Raw genomic sequence first — 8,700 nt, 5'->3', positions numbered from 1 at the left:
ATAACTCAATCTCACAAAATTACAATTACACGCATGTTTTATTTGAAATCGCTGCATACGGCTGGCTGCCCATCGTCGATTTGCAGAACGCATGCCGTGATATCGCAAATCAACTCGGCTGTTGAAAAAAACTACCGTAATCCTACAGCACTTCGGATCGTCCACACACACACCGAGGCGAATTGAGAAAATGACTTTATCAATATTGCTATCTACCCCTTTACCGATAACAGACAACAAACCCCACGTGCTAGTATTATTCACCACCTGGCCTACGTCTTTCAAGTGATGTCACTGTTTCTGACCAATTAAAATTAGTTCACGTTTCTCAAATATCAAGCACATAGATCGACAATAGCCTGATGTCAAGTTTTCCAAACAAAATTTTAGATTTTAATTCGTAGTTTCGAATTAATTTCTTTTTCATTTCAAACTTATAAAAAAAATTTCCAGCTTGTAAGAATATTTCTTTCAAAAACAGATTTTTGATTCAAAACAGTATTTTTTCAAACTTGTAATATTTTTCTACTTAGAAAATGAAATCAAAAATTTTTGTTTTCTTTAATCATATAAAATGTTTTTAAGAAATAATTTCTCAAACTTGTAATATTTTTCCACTAATTAAAAAAAATCAATTTTTTTTTTCAATCATATAAAAATAAATTTTTAATCTTACAACAGTAAATTTTTCCGCAAAAATATTTTTTTCAAATGAAAATAATAATAATAATATTTTTGTAACATATTGTTTTTTTTTCCTTTCAATCTTTTTTTTCAAAAATTTTCAAACTTACAAAATAAAATTTTTTCAACTGAATCTTCAAACGAAACGATTTAATTAAATTTAAAACTCAATATCACTTTACTCTTAGTATTAATAACCAATAGCACTTAACCATTTACTCTTTGCACTCTAAGTATTAATTAACACACACGCATTACAAATAATAATAATAATGTTTAAGATACTTACAAATCATCCACTCAAACTTTCAAATATCCATCTAGCATGTTATTGTTCATTCGTGTGAGGGAACTTGTAATAAAACTTTACTTATCAACCGAAATTATAAGCGAAAATATCGCATTTTTTAGCACTTAATATAATCCTACAATTAACAAATTGGTTTTAACTTTGAATTTAAGAAAAATAAAAACTATTACACACTTAGTAACATATCTATCGATGTATATTATTTCATGACAAATCACAAATAGGTGAGGATCTTTTATCGATCATGTGACCAACTAAGTTAAGAAAGAGCGTTCTTATCTCATATGAGAATTTATAAGTCTTTAATATTTCTCTTTAATGTAAGTGTATTGATACGTACGAGTTTGTGTATGTGAATATAACTGTGTATTGTTTTCAAACCATTGTCATGTTTAAGCTTTACGGTTCTAATTTTGACTTTCCACTTAGCATTATTTGAAGTCCTTCGCATGTATTAAACTATAGAAATATCACAAAAATTATATTTTCATTCAGTCTTAATTACAAAACCATACAATAAGATGAAGACAACACCGATAGTATAAAGATTACTTACAAGAAAGTGCATATAAAAAATATATGTAAGAGTGATTTCAAAGTATAATCCATCAACCATATTCAACAACTCAATAAAAACACAAGTCTCTTTTAAAATGATAAACACAATTTATTCACACACACAGTAAAAGACAATTAAATAAACTTACATCTTTAAGTAAAACTCTTCAAAACTTTCAAGCATATTTTTAACATCGATTGCATCAAATAAATCAGACACATGACATTTTAAACATGGACTATCAACATTCAAAGTAACGAAGTCACGAGTCAAGTTTTCCCAATTAACATTAAAAAGAGCCTGTTCGAAAAAAGTGTCGAACTTTCGACCCCTTGTTAATGATTCACATTCATGCACTCTCATGTAAAAAATGAATCCATTTTTACAACCCACACATTCTTTTTAGAAAGGTACTTTATGTTGCATATGAGCTCATCAAATAGTCACTTACGTAGAGAATCAGCCAGTTTACCAACTTCTTGTGATGTATATGTGCTGATTTTTATCACATCGACAATCACAGGGATATTTTTTCTCAATTTCCGAAAGGATGTACTCTTTTAGAGTATAAGTCATAAGTTTGTCTTTGACACTACGTGAGATACAAGGGGGACGCGTAACACAATTTGTCAATCTGGCTTTTCCAAAAGTAGAACTCTATCAGGCATCAACTGGAACACTTCTCGTTACAGTTTGAACAATCTTTGCACACTAACACAGATGTTACCATTCGCACTCGACTCTCCTTTTTTATAACAAAAGCGAAATCACGGTCTTCAAATAATTTTGGATTTATATTTTTACGTAGGCTTGAAATAAGTGATCTCCACACATCTGGTTCTAAGGAAATACCATCCATAGTTGGTCGAAAAATACCATCTTTCCCACACGTATATCTTCTAATATGCACGCGTGTACGTTTCCGAAAAGTATTCACCAAAAGTGAAAATACAATCACCCAAGTGTATCATATCATCAGGCTGTGGAGAAGCCTCAATGTTCATTTTCATGTTCGTTGCATCCCATCTGTTCATCTTCAGGCTTCAAAGTTTCAGAATGATTTTCACCAGCGTTAGTCATTCTTAACTCTCATAGGATTAGGAGTCACAATACTAAAACAACTTCCTGTGAACTTAAAAAATAAATCAAACTAGGTTTTAACACTAGCTGGTGAAGAAAAATCCTAAGTACATAGAATAAAATTTCACGATCTCTTTCAAAGCTCAGAATCACCCTGAAAATGATTCTCCAAACATCCACTATAAACCAATGAATATTCACTTTAACCAATGAGAAGTGTACATAAGTCTCTTGCTACTGACGTCATAGAATATCACACGAACTTTTGAGCAGAGTTGAGTTGTTTTCCTCAGTATTCAGATTTTTAGAAATGCCAACACTTTGACTTCCAACTTCACCCTGACCTACTACGAGTAATTTTAAGATGGTAGTAGGTTTTCACATCACATCGAATGCCGATGACGTTTTCGCATCTCATGCAAATTGACATGATCAATTACACGTGATTGATCATGTCAATTTGCGTGAGATGCGAAAACGTCATCGGCATTCGATGTGATGTGAAAACCTGCTACCATCTTAAAATTACTCGTAGTAGGTCAGGGTGAAGTTGGAAGTCAAAGTGTTGGCATTTCTAAAAATCTGAATACTGAGGAAAACAATTCAACTCTGCTCAAAAGTTCGTGTGATATTCTATGACGTCAGTAGCAAGAGACTTATGTACACTTCTCATTGGTTAAAGTGAATATTCATTGGTTTATAGTGGATGTTTGGAGAATCATTTTCAGGGTGATTCTGAGCTTTGAAAGAGATCGTGAAATTTTATTCTATGTACTTAGGATTTTTCTTCACCAGCTAGTGTTAAAACCTAGTTTGATTTATTTCTTAAGTTCACAGGAAGTTGTTTTAGTATTGTGACTCCTAATCCTATGAGAGTTAAGAATGACTAACGCTGGTGAAAATCATTCTGAAACTTTGAAGCCTGAAGATGAACAGATGGGATGCAACGAACATGAAAATGAACATTGAGGCTTCTCCACAGCCTGATGATATGATACACTTGGGTGATTGTATTTTCACTTTTGGTGAATACTTTTCGGAAACGTACACGCGTGCATATTAGAAGATGTACGTGTGGGAAAGATGGTATTTTTCGACCAACTATGGATGGTATTTCCTTAGAACCAGATGTGTGGAGATCACTTATTTCAAGCCTACGTAAAAATATAAATCAAAAATTAATCGAAGACCGTGATTTCGCTTTTGTTATAAAAAAGGAGAGTCGAGTGCGAATGGTAACATCTGTGTTAGTGTGCAAAGATTGTTCAAACTGAAACGAGAAGTGTTCCAGTTGATGCCTGATAGAGTTCTACTTTTGGAAAAGCCAGATTGACAAATTGTGTTACGCATCCCCTTGTATCTCACGTAGTGTCAAAGACAAACTTATGACTTATACTCTAAAAGAGTACATCCTTTCGGAAATTGAGAAAAAATATCCCTGTGATTGTCGATGTGATAAAATCAGCACATATACATCACGAGAAGTTGGTAAACTGGCTGATTCTCTACGTAAGTGACTATTTGATGAGCTCATATGCAACATAAAGTACCTTTCTAAAAAGAATGTGTGGGTTGTAAAAATGGATTCATTTTTTACATGAGAGTGCATGAATGTGAATCATTAACAAGGGGTCGAAAGTTCGACACTTTTTTCGAACAGGCTCTTTTTAATGTTAATTGGGAAAACTTGACTCGTGACTTCGTTACTTTGAATGTTGATAGTCCATGTTTAAAATGTCATGTGTCTGATTTATTTGATGCAATCGATGTTAAAAATATGCTTGAAAGTTTTGAAGAGTTTTACTTAAAGATGTAAGTTTATTTAATTGTCTTTTACTGTGTGTGTGAATAAATTGTGTTTATCATTTTAAAAGAGACTTGTGTTTTTATTGAGTTGTTGAATATGGTTGATGGATTATACTTTGAAATCACTCTTACATATATTTTTTATATGCACTTTCTTGTAAGTAATCTTTATACTATCGGTGTTGTCTTCATCTTATTGTATGGTTTTGTAATTAAACTGAATGAAAATATAATTTTTGTGATATTTCTATAGTTTAATACATGCGAAGGACTTCAAATAATGCTAAGTGGAAAGTCAAAATTAGAACCGTAAAGCTTAAACATGACAATGGTTTGAAAACAATACACAGTTATATTCACATACACAAACTCGTACGTATCAATACACTTACATTAAAGAGAAATATTAAAGACTTATAAATTCTCATATGAGATAAGAACGCTCTTTCTTAACTTAGTTGGTCACATGATCGATAAAAGATCCTCACCTATTTGTGATTTGTCATGAAATAATATACATCGATAGATATGTTACTAAGTGTGTAATAGTTTTTATTTTTCTTAAATTCAAAGTTAAAACCAATTTGTTAATTGTAGGATTATATTAAGTGCTAAAAAATGCGATATTTTCGCTTATAATTTCGGTTGATAAGTAAAGTTTTATTACAAGTTCCCTCACACGAATGAACAATAACATGCTAGATGGATATTTGAAAGCTTGAGTGGATGATTTGTAAGTATCTTAAACATTATTATTATTATTTGTAATGCGTGTGTGTTAATTAATACTTAGAGTGCAAAGAGTAAATGGTTAAGTGCTATTGGTTATTAATACTAAGAGTAAAGTGATATTGAGTTTTAAATTTAATTAAATCATTTCGTTTGAAGATTCAGTTGAAAAAATTTTATTTTGTAAGTTTGAAAATTTTTGAAAAAAAAGATTGAAAGGAAAAAAACAATATGTTACAAAAATATTATTATTATTATTATTTTGATTTGAAAAAAATATTTTTGCGGAAAAATTTACTGTTGTAAGATTAAAAATTTATTTTTATATGATTGAAAAAAAAATTGATTTTTTTTTTAATTAGTGGAAAAATATTACAAGTTTGAGAAATTATTTCTTAAAAACATTTTATATGATTAAAGAAAATAAAAATTTTTGATTTCATTTTCTAAGTAGAAAAATATTACAAGTTTGAAAAAATACTGTTTTGAATCAAAAATCTGTTTTTGAAAGAAATATTCTTACAAGCTGGAAATTTTTTTTATAAGTTTGAAATGAAAAAGAAATTAATTCGAAACTACGAATTAAAATCTAAAATTTTGTTTGGAAAACCTGACATCAGGCTATTGTCGATCTATGTGCTTGATATTTGAGAAACGTGAACTAATTTTAATTGGTCAGAAACAGTGACATCACTTGAAAGACGTAGGCCAGGTGGTGAATAATACTAGCACGTGGGGTTTGTTATCTGTTATCGGTAAAGGGGTAGATAGCAATATTGATAAAGTCATTTTCTCAATTCGCCTCGGTGTGTGTGTGTGTGGACGATCCGAAGTGCTGTAGGATTACGGTAGTTTTTTTCAACAGCCGAGTTGATTTGCGATATCACGGCATGCGTTCCGAAAATCGACGATGGGCAGCCAGCCGTATGCAGCGATTTCAAATAAAACATGCGTGTAATTGTAATTTTGTGAGATTGAGTTATAATTAACAATCCATTAATTACAATTTCATTCACTGTTTTTAAATAACTTCGCGATAGCTGGTACTTGAGGGATTTCACCCCAAAAAGGTTAGTCTTTTGTACTTAATTTTAGTCAGTATTTAGCTATAACTTAATTTGTCAAAATTTAGATTAAGTTTCTTAATTTAACGTATAGCTGTCCATTTGAATGTATCGTTCGAAAAGGATAAAGACTAAAATAAATGATATCGATTTTGTTAAAGAAATTAGTTGTTAAAGTAAAATATTATTGGGAAAATGAAATAGTCAAAGTGATTCTAATTCATGAAGGTTGAAAATTTTGTTTTATTCTAACAAGAGTGCTTGTATGAAAAAAAAAAATAATAATAATAAAGTAAAACACTATGCGATAAAATGACTAAGTTAAATACTAATCAAAAAAATAATTAATAGAGTTGATTAAATAAAATGTGATAAATTAAATGAAACTCTTGAAAAGCATATAAAGTGATGAAATGTAACTTGAGTGCGAAATTTGCTTACTGGAAAAAAATTAAATAAGTTGATTTTTTTTAAAATCGTGAAAATTTATTAATGATAAGTGTTAATTACTACTAAGAGTAAATTGATTGCAAGTTTTTAAAATAAATTAGTTGGATGAAAATTGTAGACCTGATAATGTTTCGAAAAATTTGTGGGTTCGATTCCTATTACTAATTGTGAAAAATTTCTAAGTTTAAAAATAACGGGGGAAAAAAAAAAAACCGATAAAGTAAAAACAAGCAAGAAAATGATTAAGTTAAATACTAAGCGATAAAATGACTAAGTTTAATACTAATCAAAAAATAATTAAATAAAATGTGATAAATTCAATAAAACTCTTGAAAAGCATATGTAGTGATAAAATGTGACTTGAGTGCGAAATTTGCTTACTGGAAAAAATTAAATAAGTTGATTTTTAAAATCCATGAAAATTTCTTAATGATAAGTGTTTATTAATGCTAAGAGTAAATTGATTCCAAGTTTTGAAATGAATTTCAGTAGAAGTTATTTTTCGGTAAGTCTATTTTTAAAATTTGCTGACATGAAGTTTTGATACTCGACTTATAATTTTAACATTTCTCGGGTTCTTCATTGATGTTTAAATTTTTTATGTGATGTGTTTTATTTTAGCGTAGGTAAAAATAATTAAATAAAAGTGAAATTTATAAATTGTAATGAAAATTCTGTTAATGAAATTAGTTGGTTGTAAAGTAATATTTTGGAAAAGCTGTAATGAATGATAAATAGTAAAACGCAGTAAGTAAAATAGTAAAGTATGGTAAAGTAAAATAAAATAGTCAGAGGGGATTTAATTCATGAAAGTTGAAAATTTTGTTTTATTCCATCAAGAGTGTTTGCATGAAAAAAAATAAATAAATAAAGGAAAATATGATTAACTTAAATATCGATGATAAAAAATAATTATTAGAGTTAATTAAATGAAATGCGATAAATTAAATGAAACTCATGAAAAGCATATGTAGTGATAAAATATAACTTGAGTGGGAAATTTGGTTACAGTAAAAAATTATTTAAGAAGATAATTTTTAAAATTCATGAAAATATTTGATAGTGATAAGTGTTAATTAATACGAAGAGTAAATTGATTGTAGATTTTGGAAAATTAAATGGATAAATGTATAAATAATAACGTATGTGATAATTTAAAATATTAACAATGAAAAAGAATCAAAGACGATTAAATGAATCTAAATCGTAAATGAGTTGCTATTTTAGTAAACTCAAACTAGAGTGAAAAGCATTTTAGTAGGAACATGTTAAAATCTCTTGTGCTAAGAAAAATAAATAACTTTTAAGCATAATTTTGTAACTGGAATAAATGTATGATAAAATGATTAAGTTAAGTATTAATGAAAAAGTAATTATTAGAGTTAATTAAATGGAATGTGATAAATTCAATGAAACTCTTGAAACGTATATGCAGTGTTGGAATGTAACTTGAGTGCGCAATTTGCTTACTGGAAAAAATTAATTAAGTTGATTTTTTAAAATCTGAGAAAATTTGTTAATGATAAGTGTTAATTACTACTACGAGTAAATTGATTGCAAGTTTGACATGATTGCAAAAATTGAAGACATGATAACGTTTTGAAAAATTTGAAGGTTCGATTCCTGTCACTACTTGTGAAAAATTTCTAAGTTTAAAAATATCGGAAAAAAAACGATAAAGTATAAACAAGCGAGAAAATGATCAAACTCTAAAATATACTAAAAAAAAATCGAAATCACGAAAAAATAATCTAAGTCTGAAATGCTTGAAATTAGTTAAAGACTAAAAAGTTAAGAAAATAGTTAAAGACTGAAAATAATTGAAAAACGCTAAAATAGTGAAAAAAAAAAAAATCAAAGTGCTAAATGACAGGAAAAAACGTTAAAGTTCAAAATGTGTGAAAGAATATTTAAGTTAATTATTTCTTCGAAAATTTAACAAGTAAGAAAAAAAAATTTGTTGTATGAAAGTCAAAAAAAAAATTAGTTAAGAAAATTATTTCTTCGAAATTTTTACA

The sequence above is a fragment of the Uloborus diversus genome, chromosome 9, assembly GCF_026930045.1.
Source record: "Uloborus diversus isolate 005 chromosome 9, Udiv.v.3.1, whole genome shotgun sequence".
Classification (NCBI taxonomy): Eukaryota; Metazoa; Arthropoda; class Arachnida; order Araneae; family Uloboridae; genus Uloborus; species Uloborus diversus.
Note: the sequence above shows the minus strand (reverse complement) of the source record.